General features: G+C 48.1%; 1 protein-coding gene across 1 annotated transcript in view; it reads left to right on the forward strand.

The window, feature by feature from the left end:
* STUM (stum, mechanosensory transduction mediator homolog) overlaps positions 1–18,901 on the forward strand; it is a 57,146-nt gene that overhangs the window by 13,169 nt on the left and 25,076 nt on the right. The gene's annotated exons all lie outside the window — the stretch shown is intronic.

The following is an 18,901-nucleotide window of genomic DNA, read 5'->3' on the forward strand; positions in this document are numbered from 1 at the left end:
AGGGGGAAGTTGAATGAGGAACAGGATATTTATTTGCATGACTGTAAAGTGTCTACCCTTGGAATGCTTCTAATTTATATGGGGGAACAAGACAGAGTGGAGAAACCAGACAGCATCTTGACTGGGTGAACACAATTATCATCATCTGAACTCTGACAAAACTGTGCTAGGTGAAAGAACTCAGTCACAAAAGGCCACGCATTGTGTCATTCCACTGATACGAAATTTCCACAGTGGGCAAATCCATAGAGACAGACAGTATGTGGGGTGGGAGGTGAGTTTGGGGGGAAATGGGGAGTGACTGTTAATGGGTATGAGGTTTCTTTTGAGGGTGATGAAAATGTTCTAAATGTTCTAAAATTGATTGTGGTGATGGTTCCACAAAGCTGTGACTATACTAAAAGCCACTGAATTATTAAGTGGGTGAATTTTATGATATGAAAATTGTATCTCCGGCCTGGTGCGGTGGCTCACTCCTGTAACCCCAGCACTCTGGGAGACCTCGCCTGAGGTCAGGAGTTTGAGACTGGCCTGGCCAACATGATGAAATCCCATCTCTACTAAAAATACAAAAATTAGCCAGGTGTGGTGGTGCATGCCTGCAGTCTCAGTTGCTCAGGAGGCTGATGCAGGAGAATCACTCGAACCCAGGAGGCGTAGGTTGCAGTGAGCTGAGATTGCGCCACTGCATGCCCTCTTGAGCCTGGGTGACAGAGTAAGACTCCATCTCAAAAAAAAAAAAAAAAAAAAAAAAAAAGAAAAGAAAATTGTATCTCAATAAAGCTGTTAAAAAACTAACATCATCAACAAGACATCATGTACCTCCTGGTATGATATCCTGAGAGGAACACTATATCGCTTTTGTAGTCTTCTAGCCAGGGGTTCATAAACTGGATCTGCTCATGGGGAAACATCAGACAAACCCAAATTGAGGGGTGTTCTACAAGGTACCTGGCCTGTATTCTTCAAAAGCATCATTGTCATAAAATATTAAGGGAGTCTAAAACGCATGACAGCTATATACAAAACATAATCTTGGATTACATCCTGTACTGGAAGAAAAGAGAATCACAATAGGACGTTATTGAGACAATTGACAAAAATTAGAATACAGATTGCAAATTAGATGAAATATTGTATCAATATTTAGCTTCCTAAGTTTAACTGTGCTATGAATATATAAGAGAATATCTTTGTTCTTTGGAAACACATTGAAATGTAAAGAAATAAAGAGCCATGATGTCGGCAGCTTATTCACAAATGGTTCAGAAAGAAACAAATAAGAATGTGGAGACAGAAAGAAACAAATAAGAATGTGGAGAGAGAGAGAATGGCAAGACAAATGGAGTGAAATGTTAAAAGTTGGGAATCTGGGTAAAGCGTAGACCAGAGTTCTTTGCATTATTTTTGCAACTTTTCTGCCAGTTTGAAGCTATTTTAAAATAAAAAGTTAAATTTTTTGGCAAAAAAGCCAAACACACTCATGCAGTTCAGACATAGTGATTGCACCTAAATCCAAACTACTGTACTCTAAGCCAGTCACATCCTCTCTCTTATCACTTCCATAAGGTCTACCAGCCATAAGTAAGTCAGGGGCTATCTGGGGACCATAGGAAAAAAGTCAGGGCACAAGGTGGCATTGATTTGCAAGGTACAGACCCCAGAAGGAGATTTTTCCAGAGATCCTTACTATTAAAACCCTAAGGGCACACAAAAGTTTATTGTAGCCATTTGGGAGTATGAGGTGTTTCTCTGCTCCATCAGCATAGGCTTGATGAACTAACTTAGTTAAAGTGAGTTTTTCAGGAGGCTGGGGTCATTGTGCACACCCGATTCCCTTCAGTGGCCCATGGATCTGAACAGGCTGCCTTTGCAGGCTTCCTTTGGAGCTGATCAGGAATCTGAATGCTTCAGTCAGAGCCAGAGCAGATCCCAATGCCGCAGAGCTATTTTGGAGAAGTCTTCATTGTCTTCATTATTCCTCTTTTTGACTTAGTGTGGAATCCAGAAATTGTCCATGGACCTCAAAGAAACCACCTCAAATCAACAACCAGTGACTTTGCCATGCCAAGAGGGCATGGGAGAACTGCCCCTTTGCCTTGGCTGCTCTGAGAGGTCATGTGGGTTGGACATGCAAGTGGAATCCTTCCAGGAATTGCCCTGTGGCCTGACTCAGAAGGGAAAAAAGTAAACATTACCATCTTAGGCCCAAATCACTGGGGTTCTGAGGCTCAAGGCAGAAAGAGTGGCAGGCTCTGATGCACCCTTGCTCACGGGTCAGGCTTGGCCAAAAGGCTTGGGCGGTCTTGGGTCCGACTGCCCATGGCTGAACTCTGAGGCTGATACATCCTGAGAACAAGGGCCTCAGTGCTTGCGAATTGATTTGGGCTATAGGGAAAGAAAACTCGAGAAAGTCTTGAGTCTGGCGAGATACCCACTCTTGGGTGGGCCCATTGTGTGGTTTATTTTTCCTTCTAGTTTCCCTTCTGCTCTTGATACACCTCATGCCCCAGGATGTTCTATATCTCTCTGTGTGAGTTTCCATGAGGAATTAGGAGCTAGGTTACCCTGTTTCAAGATGTAGGTCCTCAGGAAATGCTTGGAAGTCAAGCAAAGCACTTCTTGAAGGAGGACTCAGGGAAGGGAGTGGGTGAATGGCTATGTCTCCCAGGCTTATGTCCATCTCATTGTTTCTTATTCTTCATGGGGTTCCCTGCTCAGCGTCATGGGACTGGCACTGCCACCAATCATGGGGGGGAAATAGTGTGATTCTTCACATGCATCTGAAGACAGTCAGCAATGACTGGGGTTGGTGGTTGGGTGATGGGTAGAACGGGTAGAACATGCATTAGAACCAGGCATCTACTCTTGGATTATCTGGTCTACCTGCCACTCTAATTTTGAGTTTTCTAACTTAGCATGTGGGTTAGTCTTATCTCTCTGATTATACCTTTTTTGTGTGACTTCCTCTAGTGGAGGGCCCAATGCAGAGCACCCAGTAGAATCCCAGCCCTACTTGCTGAGTGATAATGTGCTGGGAAATGTGCCCCTTCGTCAAGGAGAGTGTGGCTTCTACTGGCTGAGATCTGGAATCCCGGCTTCTCGTTCCAGCTCATCCTGTTGATGGGAGCCTCAGCGCTTAGCCTGATGCATCTCATGCTTTTCAGTTCTGAATGAGTAAGAAGCCTTACCCTAGCAGAGGTGGGCAGGGGAGGAGGCTTGACAGGTAGGCTGGTGGCTCCCACTCCCCTGCCCTCCCCCATGCATTTTCTGCTCTTCCCTATCCTGCTCTGGACCCAAGGGGGCTGACCTCTACGTTCTGCATCACCAGCCCCCTTGCCCTCTGGCTTCCAGGTGTCTTAGCCAATGGGAGGTTCTTGTAGGGATGGAGCAAAAGAGGGACAGTTTGGGGTATTTGTTTCCTGTTCCCTCCAACTTCCTGTCTATGACCACGACTTCCATTCTACAGCCGCCTTCCACTACCCCAGCCCTCTCCACCCAACAACAGCCTTCCCTCTCCCTGCCCCTCAGGCCCAAAGGTGGGAATGGCCTCCTACTGTTGCTGGGCACCAGCATTTCAGCCTCCCATCCTACCCAGACCTCTGTGTATAGTTCCTTCATGAAGACCCTGGGGGTGAGAGCCTTTGCTTCCTGCTGGGACCCGCTGGTCACACAGAGATGTTTGTTTTTAGCACCCCTGACTAGACTGTGGGGTCCTGAACCACCAACCTTGGCACTACTACTGCTCCCCCACCCTCACTCCTCATCCCCACCCACCTCCACCTGGTTTTCCTAAAGATGTCGGTTTCTAACCCAATCTTCCTCCTAGAAGCTCTGGAACAACCAGTACATGGAGCCAGAGCTTCCTGCTGTCTGAAAACTGTGGGTGTCCAGCTTGCAAATGGCTCTGGTGCTCAGGAGATGCCTTAGTCGGGGGAGGGGTGGAGACTTGAGAAGGTGCTAGGCGTGACTCCCTGCCCAGCTCCTGCCTGGGTAGTTCTGCATACCCCCCATCCTCCCCTTTCCCGCCCACACTTGGCTCAGAGATCTCTGGGCTGCACCTCCTGCCCAGAGGATTCCCCAGCAGCAGAATCCCGGTTCTGCCTGCTCTCCTCCCAAGAAACCCAGATGGCTGGAAGCATCACTGCCTTCCCAGAATGTCATTTCCCTCTTTCACCTGGAGCCTTCATCTTGGAAGGTGCAACAGCTGCCAGCCCATTGCTTGTGCCTGGGCTTACCAGTGATTCCTCCTTACTCTTTCTGTGATAAACAGAAGATATTGAAAGCAAATTGCTACTCAGTCCAGCATACTCCCCTCTCCTTAGGACCCATCGTTTTGCATTTTTGTCCCCCACCACCCTTTCTTCTGTTCCTCTTCCCTTGGAGAATGACACCTGCTTGGGAATGGAATCCTCAGTTGCGTGGTTTGATTTCTCTTCCTCCACTCACAGAAAGAACCTCCACTGTTTGAATTGTCAAAGCCCCCAATGATTTCTTGTTATGATAAGTCATCAAAATATGCCTATTATGTTTTAAGTCTTTACAAAAGACACCAAAAATTAGTGCATCATCTACTTAAAAGAATCCCTTTTGATAGCCATGCCAATTACATTTTTAAAAGGCATAAAGGTTCTGGTTAGGGTACTTCTGATTTTTTCCCCCCTCTTGTGTGATTTGTGTGCAGACTTCTGAGAAGCAGGTTTTATAACAGAGATTCAGCCAGGCTAAATCACAGCGGCAGAAGCTTATGCAACTGCTAAAAACCTATGAGTTAAAAATGGAATAGTCTTGCAGAGTATGGAAGGTAATAATATGAGTGATGAGAAAATAGAAAGTAATAAATTAGTATTTCAGCAATTCAGGTCTCCTACCCACATTTTTTTTTTTTTGTACCAGAAGGTCTTGGTGTCATTTTTCCAGAATAAATTCAAAGTGCAACCTCTTATTAGAAAAAAATCAAACTTTGCTTTCACTAATTCAACTCTCTGTCCCAGTTAATCCAGGATCAAGAGCCCTTTTAACTGACTTTTTGCCACCATGTCACAAAACAAGTCTTATATTTGCTGGACCTTATATGATCACTAATTCCTAGGAAGGAACAGATTTTAGATTTTTATAAGTGGGTTTTGTTAATTTGCTATTTTAAAAATACTTGTGAGACCTTTACAGTTGCCATGGCAATATAATTTCCATAAACATGATTTTTGTGGGGATTTTTGCACATTGAAGGCTGAGGTTGATATGCAGTGTTGGGGGGAAGGTAGGTGGTGAATTTGGCAGCAACCCCATTGCTGCTTCCCGCAAATGCTGCAAATAAGATTCCAAGAGTCCATGTTATGACAGAGGACTGGATTTCTAAACAGTACATGACACAAGGGGCTTCTTGGAAGTAGATCTGGTCAGGGGAGAAGGAGACCAGCCTGTTCCTAGGATGAAGCCAGTAGGGTGGTGAGGTCAGGGCACCTGCTCTGCTGATCAGTGGTCCTGTCCAGGCCAGACTGATCTGAAATATCTTCCCAAAACTTGCTCTCAAAAAGCCTTTGAAGACTGTCCATCCTGGAGCTATCCAAGGGGTGGTGAGGGCCCCGAGGGCTCTTTTCTCAAACCACATTGGTTCAAAAATCCCATTTACCACGCTACCCTGCTAAAATGCTGAACATTTGCAGTGGAGAAGAACAGAAAGTAGAAACACAATAATATTAGCTATTAAACAAAATAAGGAAACATCGAATAAGAAATAGTTTTATATTCGTCCTGAATGCCAGTGGTTGAGGGAAAGCAGATTTAATGAGAAGAGGTAGATGGTCCCAATGGCCCTAAACAGCATCATTTGTATCAGTGATGCCAGACATCAGTGATGTTATGGCTCACAAACAGGGGTTTGCCAGTAAATTTTATTTCCCAGAGAATGAGCTACACAAAGAGATCGAGGGAGGAGATGAATAAGTAAGACAGAGAATTTTCTAATAGCCAAACACACATTGGAGAAGGAATGACAGGTAAAAGCAGTTAAAAGTGGAAGCATGCCAGCATGAGATGACTCTGCCAAGGGGTCTCTAGTGAGCAGGTCAGGCATTTGGCGCCAGGCGCTGCCTAATTGAACACAGCTGAGGGGCTTGAATCATACAGAATTATGAATCATAAAGAATTATGAATGACCAGAAAGCCCTTGTGTTAACATTATTATTTATGTATTGTCAGAAACGCGAACAGGGCACCCCGAGGAGGAGGTACCGGACTACCAGTCTGGCTGAGCACTGATCTCCATTCCTTGGAAGCCAAACCTGAGACGCCCGGGAGAGGTCATGTACTTGGCCGGGAGCCCGCACACTGGCATCCCACACGTGCCTAAGACAAGTCCACATCCAGAAGTTTGCACAAATCAGAAAAACTCAGAGCACCAGCTCCGCTATGCATGGTCTCACGCTTCACACCAGTGGGAAAGGCCAGGAGACTATCCAGTCTGCAGACTCTGTGGCAAAGGCCGGCAGCTGCTGCTGATTTGCGATTTCTCAAGTGTGTTTATTGAAAAAGAAAGAGTTTGTGCTTCTAGAGTAGTCAGGTTTGGGTGGGCCTCATTCTGAGGGTGCTGAGGGCTGTGAGTCCCACTGCGGGTTCGGGGCTGCCGTCAACCCTAGGCGGGGTGGGTTGTTCAGGGCCTATCAGCGCTGGCATTTTTTTCCCCAGGCATTTTTTTCTTTGCCCTGAAATAGCCCAGAGGAATTTGGCAGGGACAGTTTCAGGAATGTGGTTCATCGCCCCATCCAGAGTGGGAATTGGAACCAGAACGCTGCCTGCAGCGCAGCTCCGGCATCTTCCCTCAACACACATTTAATTTTTTTAAAAAAAAGTTTAAAGCATCAGTAGCAGGCAGCTTGACTGAGGCTGGTGGGTGGCCAGGAGGAGAGGGAAGGAGACTGCTGAGCAAAGAACGGCCAGGTCTGGTGCCTGGCTGCCTGCTGCCCCCTCTGGCGGCCACTGTCCCAGCTGTGGGGAGGAGTGGGCATGTCCCTTGTCCCTTGACTTTGGCTTTGAAAGGAGGCCCAAGGCATGAAATGCAATAGGGAGCTTCGCCCCTGGGACATTGCTCTCTGGAGGACACCTCATTGCTTCAGGGACAGACCTTGTTCCTGGTGCCAGGAATGAGGGTAGCCTCTCTCATTCTCTAGAAGCAAGGATAAGCAGAAGCAGAACCGCCGACCACACTGTTCAGAGGAGGTGGGGTGGGAGGCAGAGGTCCTTGTGGTGTCCCCAGCAAAAGGGTATTTGACGGTGGGCAGTCAGGTCCCAGAATGCTGGTGTGCTGTATGTGTACCCACACGTGCATGCTTCCCCAAGTTTTGGTGTCCCTTTTCTGGGGATAACTTTTTTTTTTTTCTTCTGAAGGAATACCTCCTGGATCCCACGCTATCACATGATGGCTGTATGACCTTAGGCAGGTGACTTAACCTCTCTATGCCTCAGTTTCTTCATCTGTAAAATGGGATAATAATTGCTCCCATCTCATAAGGCTCTCTTGAATATTAAAGGTTATTACATATAAAGTCCTAGAATAGTACTTTGCACATATATATAGCGAGGCTTACATATTGTCCTCATTATTATTATCCTTAGAATTTGTCCTGGGGTGAAGCCAGCCCTCCCATTCCAGCTATGAAAGGCCCAATGCCCTGTGACCCAGCAGGGCTACTAGGCTGTGGGCCTGTTGAGCACAGGCCGAGTCTTCACTCAGCTCCGCACTTCTGTGGCTAGTACAATACCTGGCTTGCAGAAGGTGCTCAGTAATTTTGGGGCCAAATAGCCTGTCAGGGACATGGCTGATGTGCAGTCCCACACTGCAGTTCTCAGACCTCAGAATCCCCTGGGAAGCTTGGTAAAAATGTAAAACCCCAGCTTCTATCCTCAGAGATTCTGACTCAATATTAGCAGAAATGGAGTGGGGCCAGATAACTTGCATTGTTTGAAAAGCATCCCATTTGAGAAACACTCCTGGGGAAGCTCAATGTAACATACCCCCAAAGCCTGGGATTGAGGGACAACAGGGAGAGCCAGGAGTGGCTACTTCTAGCCATGGCCTGCCTGCATGCCCCTCTTCTGCCTTCAGGACTGGGAGGGGATGGTGGGATCTGCACTGTCTGGTAAAAATACTGAAGAGGGTTGGAGCCTTGCAGGGAGAGAAGTTGGGATTGGATTTGGTTTGAAGCATTTTTAATCTGGAGCTGCTCTGCAGTAAGATGAGGTCAGTGGTTCTTAGAAATACTAAAAAGGAGCCCCCAAGACAGGCCCACAGCTCACTGGTCCCTCGGGGTGAGTGCCACACATCAGGGCTCCTCCTTTCCTCAGCTCTGCCACCAACCTGAGCCCTGCCCCTCCCTGGAGGCCATCCTTCACAAGCCCCCAGCTGAATGTTTGCAAGGTGCCTGGCTGGAGTGATGCCCTCCTTTCTGCTCAGGGCTGTCACCCGAAGCTCTGGTGCCTCCTCTGGGTAAGCAGAACAGTCAGTGAGATTTCCTTGCGGTTCAAAATGTGGCCTTTGGAAAATAGCTGTTAGCGTATCCCAGCAGCCCAAGAAAAGACATAATGGAGTTGAGTCAGGAGGCATGTGCTTTTATGGAGCTGTGTGTTTAAAGATACATTTGAAGTTTGTTTCTTAGCAACAGGGATCATCCAAAGCACATTGGCAGTGTCAGAGCAGCCAATGATGCCCAAAACCACCCTGTAAAATACAATAGAAATCTACAGAGTAGGAGGGAAGAAGCTAAGCACAGTTCCTCCAACAGGTGAAGAAACTCAGAAGGTCGAACAGATGCAGTCGCCATTGTTTTAGACTACACAGCACCAGGGTGAGAGAAGTTTCTACCCAACAGGGGCCAAGCCACCTCCCTCCACCTGGCTTCCTTCTGGCCAGAGCAGCCTTTTCTTCAAGGAGCATCACACAGAGAGCTCTTCCCTCCTTGGGCTCCCTGCTTCCCCAGCACCTGGAGCCACAGCATCCAAACAAATGATCATTTATCCTTCATATGTGAAGGGATGAGGGCTGAACCTGGGAGGAGATATTAGAGACCTAAATCCAGAGGTTCTTAACCTTGCCTTTGTGCCATTGGACCCTTTAGCGGTCTGATGAAGCTTTGGACCCCTTCTCAGAATAATGTTTTTTTAAATGCATTTTTAATGCATTTAATACATAGACTTTAAAAGCCCCAATGATATTGAAAAAGACTTCCTGTAATCCCAGCACTTTGGGAGGCCGAGGCGGGCTGATCACAAGGTCAGGAGATCGAGACCACCCTGGCTAACACGGTGAAACCCCGTCTCTACTAAAAATAAAATAAAAAAAAAAATCAGCCAGGCGTGGTGGCGTACACCTGTAGTCCCAGCTACTGGGGAGGCTGAGGCAGGAGAATGGCGTGAACCCGGGAGGTGGAGCTTGCAGTGAATGGAGATCACGCCACTGCATTACAGCCTGGGCGACAGAGCAAGACTCTGTCTCAAAAAGAAAAAAGACTTATTAAAATATTTTTAAAAACAAATTTGTAGGCCGGGTGCTGTGGCTCACACCTGTAATCCCAGCACTTGTGGAGGCCGAGGCAGGAGGATCACTTGAGGATAGGAGTTTGAGACCAGCCAGGTCAAAATGGTGAAACCCTGTCTCTACTAAAACTGCAAAGATTAACCAGACATGGTTGTGGGCACCTATAATCCCAGCTACTTGGGAGGCTGAGGAAGGAGAATTGCTTGAACCTGGGAGGCGGAGGTTGCAGTGAGCCAGACCGCATACTGCACTCTAGCCTGGGAGACAGATTGAATGAGACTCTGTCTCAAAAACAAAACAAAACAAAACAAAAACTATAGAAAAAAATTTGCATATAGAAACACTGTGCTTCTGTATTGATGTATTATTAAATAAGAAGATCCAGTAGAGGGTCTAAGAAGTACCATAACTTTGAAATAGTGATAAGTGCAAATGATATTTTGAGAAATCGACTTCTTGACCGTAGCAGGAATGTCTATGGTTTCCGTTTGGTGAGGAAGACCAGATTGTATTAATATTACTGTGGTTATTGTCTGCATTCATAATGAGAGGGAATGCTCAAATTGAGTTCAAGGTTAGTGAAAACTAAGATGCAAATTTTTTTTTTTTTCAGTTATAGTTCATGGATGCCCCAGGGGGTTTGTGGACCCCAGGGCTACCCCTTGGGACCTTCTCCCTTCTTTTTTTTTGAGATGGAGTTTCACCCTTGTTGCCCCGGTTGGAGTGCAACGGTGTGATCTTGGCTCACTGCAACCTCTGCCTCTGGGGTTTGAGCGATTCACCTGCCTCAGCCTCCTGAGTAGCTGGGATTCCAGGCATGCACCACCACCCCCAGCTAACTTTTGCGTTTTTAGTAGAGATGGGCTTTTTCCATGTTGGTTAGTCTGGTCTCAAACTCCTGATCTCAGGTGATCCACCCACCTCAGCCTCCCAAAGTGCTTGGATTACAGGCATGAACCGCCACACCTGGCCCCTTCTCCCTTCTTTATTCTCCTACTTTGCACTTCTGAGTGCCTGGAGGCCGCTTGAGCAAAGTTGCTTAAAAACCTGTGCTGTCAAGCCGGGCGTGGTGGCTCACGCCTGTAATCCCAGCACTTTGGGAGGCTGAGGTGGGTGGATCACCTGAGGTCGGGAGATCGAGACCAGCCTGACCAACATGGAGAAACCCCATCTCTACTAAAAATACAAAATTAGCCGGGCTTGGTGGCGCATGCCTATAATCCCAGCTACTACGGAGGCTGAGGCAGGAGAATTGCTTGAACCTGGGAGGCAGAGGTTGCAGTGAGCCGAGATCGTGCCATTGCACTCCAGCCTGGGCAACAAGAGTGAAACTCTGTCTCAAAAAAAAAAAAAAAAAAAAACCTGTATTGTCAGAGCTGCTACACTGGCAGGGACAGGCGGTCAGAGCAGAGAGGCAGCAAGACACTGTTGAACAAGCACAGTCAATAAATAAGAATTAAAGGGCATGACGATGATACAGGCTGCTGTCAGAACCTGTTACCCTTGTTGTCAAAGAAACGGGCACCATCACCTTCCTCCACAGAGGGGCATTCACAGCACAGGTCCTGGGTCAAGGTCATTGAAATGTAATTTGACCTTGGAAAGATGAGAGCCATTGACTCTGAGATTCTCAGGGCTTTTTTCAGTCTGTTTTTCTAATACCTACTATGTTCATTTAACAACTTTCAACAAGTATGCGTTGTTGAAAGTAGGCACTTGATCAAATCCTGGGTCTACAGTGACACTGTCATGAAGCTGGGCTTCAGTAGAAACCAGGAAACCTGAGGTGGGAGAGGCTAAGAGTCCTGTGCGGCTAGATGCCTCGGGGAGATGGAAAGGGGAAAGTGGAGTTGGTCACAGTTTTACCATGAGCAGACCGAGCAGGGGGAAGCGCCCTTTATCTAAGCACTCCTAGAGGGCAGGGCCTCCCGGTGGATTAAACAGGCCAGGGAAGCCTCCTGAGTCCCCTAAGTCCCTGAGTCGGCCTTTGGGCAGCATTCCTAGGACTCAGGTACTCTGGCTGCTCTGCCCCAGGGGAAGTGCCCCAACCTCTGGGGAAATGCCTGGAAGCCCCTCAAGTGGTCCTGCCGTGGCATTTCCTGGGCATTGACCCAGGAAAGTCTGGGTCCATGGTACTAGTTCTGCCAGAATGGTTTCACAGGACCAGGCTCATGAAAAGTTAGAGCTGGAAGGATCCTTGAGGAACACACAATCCAAGCCTCTCATTTTACAGACATGGGCACTGAGGCTCAGAGGCAAGAGGGACTCTCCCAGGTCACATGGTGGCAGAGCCAGGGCTAGAACCCAGTCCTCCTGACCCCGATCCCCAGATGGAGGTCACATGGGAATCAGTAGGACGAAGATCATGTCTGAGCCCTGGGCCTGCTGCAGGTTTGGGGTTTGGTTTGTTATTTTAATCCAACTTTCTGGAGTTAGTCCAGCACCTGCAGTAGTGTTATCTGGGCAGCTGGATCCCTGCATATGTTAGTTACCACATACAGCAGATTTTCCAAAGTGGTGCATCAGTCCTGCCATTCCTTACCAGCTCTTTCTAACCTTGGCCAGGTCAATTAAGCATTTTGTGCTTCAGGTTTGATGAACCTGATGTTAGTAGTACCTACTTCACAGGCTTGTTGCCGTAAGTGAGTTAATGCACATAGCTTTTGTAACAGATGGTGGCGGGTTAGTCACGACTCTTTCAGTTAAAAGTGTTAGAAAACCAACTCAAGCTGGTTTAAACAGAAGATGGGATTTATTGGTTCACAGAACAGCAAAATCCAGGGCACAGTGGATTTCAGGCCTTGCTGGATCCAGGTGCTCAAATCCTCAAGGCTCAAGGCTCTGTTTTGCTTTCTAGCTCTTGGCCCAACTTCCATTCCTCTATATTGTTTGATTTTTAAGTAGACTCTTTTTACACAGTGACTCATAGTGATCCATAGTGACAATGTCTTTTTAACTAGCAATTCCAGTAAAAAGAGGGGGTTTTATTTATTTTTAATTTTTAAAATAAAAATTGTGTATATTGAAGGCATACAGCATGATGTTTTGATGTACATAGTGAAATGAATACTACAGTCAAGCACATGAACACATCCATCTCCTCACAGAGTTACGTTTGTGTGGATGTATGTGGTAAGAGCACCTGAAATCTACTCTCTTAGTGAATTTCCAGTGTACAGTATACTTTCTTTGTTTTTTTATTTTTTTGAGATGGCGTCTTGCTCTGTCACCAGGCTGGAGTGCAGCAGTGTGATCTCAGCTCACTGCAACCTCCACCTTCTGGGTTCAAGCAATTCTCCTGCCTCAGCCTTCCAAGTAGCTGGGACTGCAGGTGTACACCACCATGCACTGCTAATTTTTTGTATTTTTAGTAGGGATGGGGTTTCACCATGTTGGTCAGGCTGGTCTCAAATTCCTGACCTCGAATGATCCTCCAGCCTCGGCCTCCCAAAGTGCTGGGATTACAGGCATGAGCCATAGCCCCCAGCCTGCAATGTACTTTTATTTTTATTTATTTATTTATTTATTTATTTATTTATTTATTTATTTATTTATTTTGAGACAAAGTCTCACTCTGTCGCCCAGGCTGGAGTGCAGTGGTGCAGTCTCGGCTCACTGCAACCTACATCTCCCAGGTTCACACCATTCTCCTGCCTCAGCCTCCTAAATAGCTGGGACTACAGGCTCCCACCACCATGCCCGGCTAATTTTTTGTATTTTTAGTGGAGACAGGGTTTCACTGTGTTAGCCAGGATGGTCTCCATCTCCTGACCTCGTGATCTGCCCACCTCAGCCTCCCAAAGTGCTGGGATTACAGGCGTGAGCCACCACACCCGGCCTATACTTTTATTAACTATAGTCCCTATGCCATATATTAGATCTCTAGGCTTGTTCATCTTATGTAACTGCAACTTTGTACCCTTTGACCTCTGTCTGCGGATTTCACCACCTCCCTGACCCAGGTAACCACTGTTCTACTCTCTGTTTCTGTCTATTTGACTTTTTTAGAGTCCACATATAAGTGAGATCATGCAGTTTTTATTCTGTATCTGGCTTATTTCACTTAGCATAATGTTTTCCAGGTTCACCCACGTTGTTGCAAATGACAGAATTTCCTTCAAAAAAGGCTATTTTTCCCTAATTGTCCTGTAAAGCTCCTGGAGTTGAATCTCACTGGCCTGGCTTGAGTCATGTGCCCTTCCCTATGTAATCACTGTGATGGGGCAATGAGACACTTGGATCGGCCAGACCTGTATCATGCGCCCACCTTGGGAACCGGGGGCCAAGGTCAGTCCCACCCAAACTTCATGGCCTGAGCATGGGGGAGAGGAGGATCCCAAAGGAAGCTATGGGCACTGTTTCCAGAAGAAGAGAAACTGATGTGAAATAGGCCAAAGTGACGGGTGACTAGGCCTGTGAGAGATGTCGTAACCTCACATAAACATGTGCACCTCAGGGAGCCCGAGGTGGGGACGTTACCGTTGCCAACTCTCAGAGTGGAGAGAGCTTTGCAAGAGAAGTGACAGGACTCCTGAAGCCCAGAGGATGTGTCTCGAGGTCAGCGGGGCCCCAGGGCTGTGGGTCTCACAGCCCCTCAGGGAAAGGCCCACCCCAACTCATGGGGAACAAGCAAACCGCAGGTGTGGACCGCAGTCAGTTCCGATCAGGGCCGGGGTCACATGCCTGGGCTCCCTGCTGGCCAGGCCGCTGGCTGCATCCCGGAACTCTGCATATGTGGACTCACTGGCTGCTCACAGCAGGCCTGTGAAGTAGGCGCTAGCAGGAGGAGAGCCTTGGGCACAGAGAACTTGATGGCCCTGCCCAAGTTAGGAAGGGGCAGAGCTGGTGGGCTCAGGCAGCCAGGTACCAGGAGCAGTCGCCTGACCACTGCCCAGCACATCACAGGGATTTGTGAGGACTAGATCAGGCTTATACAGAATGGGCCGGCACAGCAGAAGCCCTCAATAAGGTGAGACTCACGCTGCCCTGTTGCAGATAGATAGTGTGGTGGGAATGTAGAAAAGTGACTTCTCAACTGAAAATTGAGAGTCAGCTCCAGCTGGAGGCTGAAGGTTCCCAGAAAGACAGATTGGCCTGGTCTGATGCTCCAGCAGGCTGCTCTCCAATCCCTGACGGCAGGCACCCAGGGTGGCTGAGGCAGGAGGCAGGCGATGGTGGCTGGCCAGGTCCATGGACTGGGCCGCAAGGCCTGGCTGGGCTCTGGGTTGTGGGGAACAGAGTGGGGGGTGGCTAAGTGGCAATGGGGACTTTCTGAACAGGGTTGGGGAGAAGACGGGGCAAAGGCCCAGGCCAGGGCAAACATGAGTGTGCTTCTTGGTGTTCAACAGGACAAGATTTCCTAAAGTGCCATTTCTGGGAGGACAAAAATAATCAATACCATGTCATATCTGGTCACCCATTTTTCAGCTCCTTTTAGGCATGGGGAAGCCTGCAGTGGATAGTCTGAACCACCAAAATATCAAAGGCAACTGCTCTCCAATAGATATTCAGGCTTTCACATCCGCAGAGCCTTCTTTCCCTAATAGGAAATGTCTGCTGGTGACTTTCTCCCCAGAGCCTGCATTGACATCAGGCCAAGGGCTGAGTCCTGCCCTCCCCATCTCAGGGGCTGCCACCCCTGTTATTTTCCTGCTTGTTTAGACTGCTGGAAAGAGAACTACCCTAGGTTGCAAAGCCTCAGTTAAGTATCCCTGTACCTAATGAGTTCTGCTTTGAAAATCCATCAGCCTCAGACACGGCTCTGTCTGACCCTGTGATTCTCTCCTTGGCTCAGTAATCAGACGGGGCTCACCAGAATGGAGCACGACTCCTCTTTCAGCCGCTCCCTGGCAGGTGAACCTGTGGTCTGTCCTTACTGCAGGTTGCAGGAGCGGTTCGTCAGAGGGAGTGACACACAGTCTCCCGGAGCTCCTGACTGGGGCGGCTGCTGGGCAAGGGGCTAGGGAGACAGAGCTGGTATTATGGGCCTGGGATGGCCAGGTATTCTGGGGTTCCCAGCCAAAAGTCTCCTGCAAGGCCAGTAGCCCTGATTCACAGCAGAAAAGAAAAAGAAATTCTCCCCATTCTCGAAAAGCCATGGTGAAATGAAATTCATTTGTGGAGAGATTACGTGATCGAGGCTCCCGAGTGGCTGCTGTGTGGAGTGTATGTGTCCCAGGTAAAGACCCATCTCTTGCCAAGGTTGCCAATGACTAGTGAGCTAGTGGACATCCAAAAGAGATTTCTTTTTTATTGTGGTAAAATGTGCATGACATTTTATACATAAATGTAATATTTGCCATTTCAGCCATTTTTAAGTGTAGAGTCCTGTGGCAGTAAGTACATTCACAACATTGTGCAATCATCACCACCATCCATCTGCAGGACATTTGCATCTTCCCAAACGGAAACTCTGTGCCCATTAAACATGAGCTGCCCACTCCCCCCTCCCCCAGCCCCTGGCAACCACGAGAGTACAGGGCAGCAGAAACCCACAAACACAGCTTGTCTAGTTCTGTGGACACACAGCTCTTTGGGCCTTGTCTGATGCCTCTCTGGAGATCTATTCATTTAATAAACCCTTATGAAAGGCTTGCCATGTGCTAGGCATTGCACTGGTGCCTAGACTATAAAGGGGAGTAAATGCAGCCCTATTTTCTACAGCAAAAATAGCTACACACATACTTTCCTAGTGACCACCGCTGCTCCCTCCAGTTCTAAGCACCTGTTACCCGCTCTACTGCTCACAGCCACACACAGAGATAGGCATTACTGCTCTCATTTTCAGGTGAGGAAACCAAAGCATAGAAAGGTTAGGTAACTTGTCTAAAGTCACACAGGTAGGAAGTGGCAGAGCTGAGGCTCAAACCCAAGCAGGCTGGCTTCAGCATTGGTGTTGGGTCTTCTTAACCTCTCGGCTGTGCTGCCTTGAAGGACTCACAGCCTGTGCAGGGAAGAGTGTCCTTTCTTGAGACTGCTCTCCCGTCAGGAATTGTCCTCTTTGTGTCTACGTGACATGATTCTAGTAAACAGGAAAGCAAAAAGCAAAGCAAACCCGGTTGAAAAAAAAAAAGTGAAGCTGTACCCAGAAATCTAGTACAGCTCGAGACCATGGAGAAGATGGGGACTGAAGCCTCGGGAAGGAATGAGCCTGTGGGAGGCTCTCTGCTATCTCACTCACCCTGCCAGCTCTTCACACAAAACAGGATCTCACGCACATACTCACACACTCAGGCACACAGACTCATGCACGCACGCACGCCAGGGACTGATGATGATGGCTGAAAGTCCTCTACCCATGGTGCCCTTAGCTGCCAGAGGGAAAGCTGAGACTCCCTTGGACCCCAGGGCCGTTGTCTTCATGGGAGTAAGGGCAACTGAAAGGGAGAGGCGGCCAGCAGGAGCCGCTCTTATGTGACAGCATGCACCGCTTTCGGAGGCTTCAGTCAGATTCCAACTCAGGGGTTGCCCTGCAGTCTTCTCCCCAGATACATGGGTTGTTCTGTGGGGGATGGTTGTTCTATGGGGTGAAGGAGACAGAGGCTGCACAGAGGAGACAGTAGGGTGGGGGAGAGTGAGTACAAAAACTCAAAGTCACTGCTTTGCTTCTACCACTAGCCCGGGGAAGGTGGGAGGGCCTGGCCTATCCTTTTCTTTGGGGGAGGTCTGCCCCCGTGGCCTCTTCCCTGACATGCAACCTTATTTTTTCATTGTAATGAGATAGTATTGTGAGAGGTGGCCCCAGACTGCCCTCCCTGTGGGTCCAGGACACCGGACCTTGTTGGACCTTGTTGGACCTTGGTGGAGGATGATGCTGTCAAAAAGACACTGCTGTTTGCCACCTTCTCCACATCTCACCATCTTGCTTCTATGTGCTTTCTCAAAATGTCTTTACACATCATCATGGTCATGTAGTCTCTTTTCAATTTTTTCTTTATTTTTAATTTTAAAAATGTTTTTTAAAAAACTGAGATAAGGTCTCACTATGTTGCTCAGGCTGGTCTCAAACTCTTGCCCTCAAGTGATCATCCTGCATTTAGTCCCCCACACCTCTCCCCCACCCCCAGCTTTTTTTTGAGAAAGCATCTCAGTTTGTCACCCTGGCTGGAGTGCAGTGACACAATCACAGGTCACTTGCAGCCTCGACTGTCTCGGCTCAAGTGATCCTCCCACCTCAGCCTCCAGAGTAACTGGGACCACAGGCATGCACCACCATGCCTGGCTAATTTTTAAATTACCTGTAGAGACAAGGTCTCATGTTGCCCAGGCTGGTCTTGAACTCCTGGGCTCAAACACTCCTCCCACTTTGGCCTCCCAGAGTACTGAGATTACAGGCATGAGCCACTGCACTCAGCCCCAATCACTTTTTAAAAAAGGCAGCCATGACTGGGCTGAGTCTGACTTGGTGAAGGCCGTTTAAAGTCCACAGCCACCCCTGTAGTGGCTGCTTCCCTGAGCAGAGACAATGAGTGCAGCTGGGCCTTGGAAGGCCTCTCCCCTCCCATCCCTGAGTCTTGATCAGCTGCCCCTCATACCTCAAGGTTTTCTCTTGCTGATTTCTCTCTCAAGCAATGAAATAAAAAAAAGTCACACTGATGTATTAGGGATTTAATCGAAGATAAATTTGCATTTTGAAGGAGAATCTTGGGGAGCTAAAAGTTCATAATGGCAAGAAGTGAGTGCTGCGGCTGGAATTTCCTATTCCAGTGGAGCCCATACCTCTGCATGAGGAATCTTCGCGCGTCCCTAAATTTGATCAGGTTCATGATGCGCTTAACCTATATGGATGGTGAGTTCTCGCCGGGCCCATCCCAATGCATTTTATTAGGGTCTGCAGCTGTGAAGCCGGCTATGTGCACTAATTCTTTGAGAGAAGCGTGGTGTCCTAATCTCACACTGTCCCTTTGGCAAATGATAGAAGGAAACTATCTTATCTTGGCAGCATGGTGGAGAGAAGCCACTGTGAGGCATTAGATGAGTGATGGGGGAAGGATGGGGTATGGGGATGCCAGGCCATCGTGATAAGGGATGCCAACTCCCAACACGTGAGTGCAGCCTTCATTCAGTTCTGTGCCAGGTGCTGGGCTGCGTGCTGGGAATACAGTGGTATCAGCAAAATTTACTTGGTCTCTGTCCATGTAGTGCTTCCTGTCTCTTAGAGGAGATAGACATTACATCAGATAATCCACCCGCAAGTGTGAGATGAGGAGGTCTGTGAAGGAGGGGCATTCAGAGCTGGAAGAGTGAGGGACCATGGAGGCCTCCCGAGGAAGCCTCACTGGCCAAGAAAGAGTGCAGTGAAAAGCAAGGCTGGGGTGGGAGAGATCAGGGAGACCAACTTGGGAAGGCCTCATATATATATATATATAT

This window comes from Piliocolobus tephrosceles, chromosome 1, assembly GCF_002776525.5.
Source record: "Piliocolobus tephrosceles isolate RC106 chromosome 1, ASM277652v3, whole genome shotgun sequence".
NCBI classification, from domain to species: domain Eukaryota; kingdom Metazoa; phylum Chordata; class Mammalia; order Primates; family Cercopithecidae; genus Piliocolobus; species Piliocolobus tephrosceles.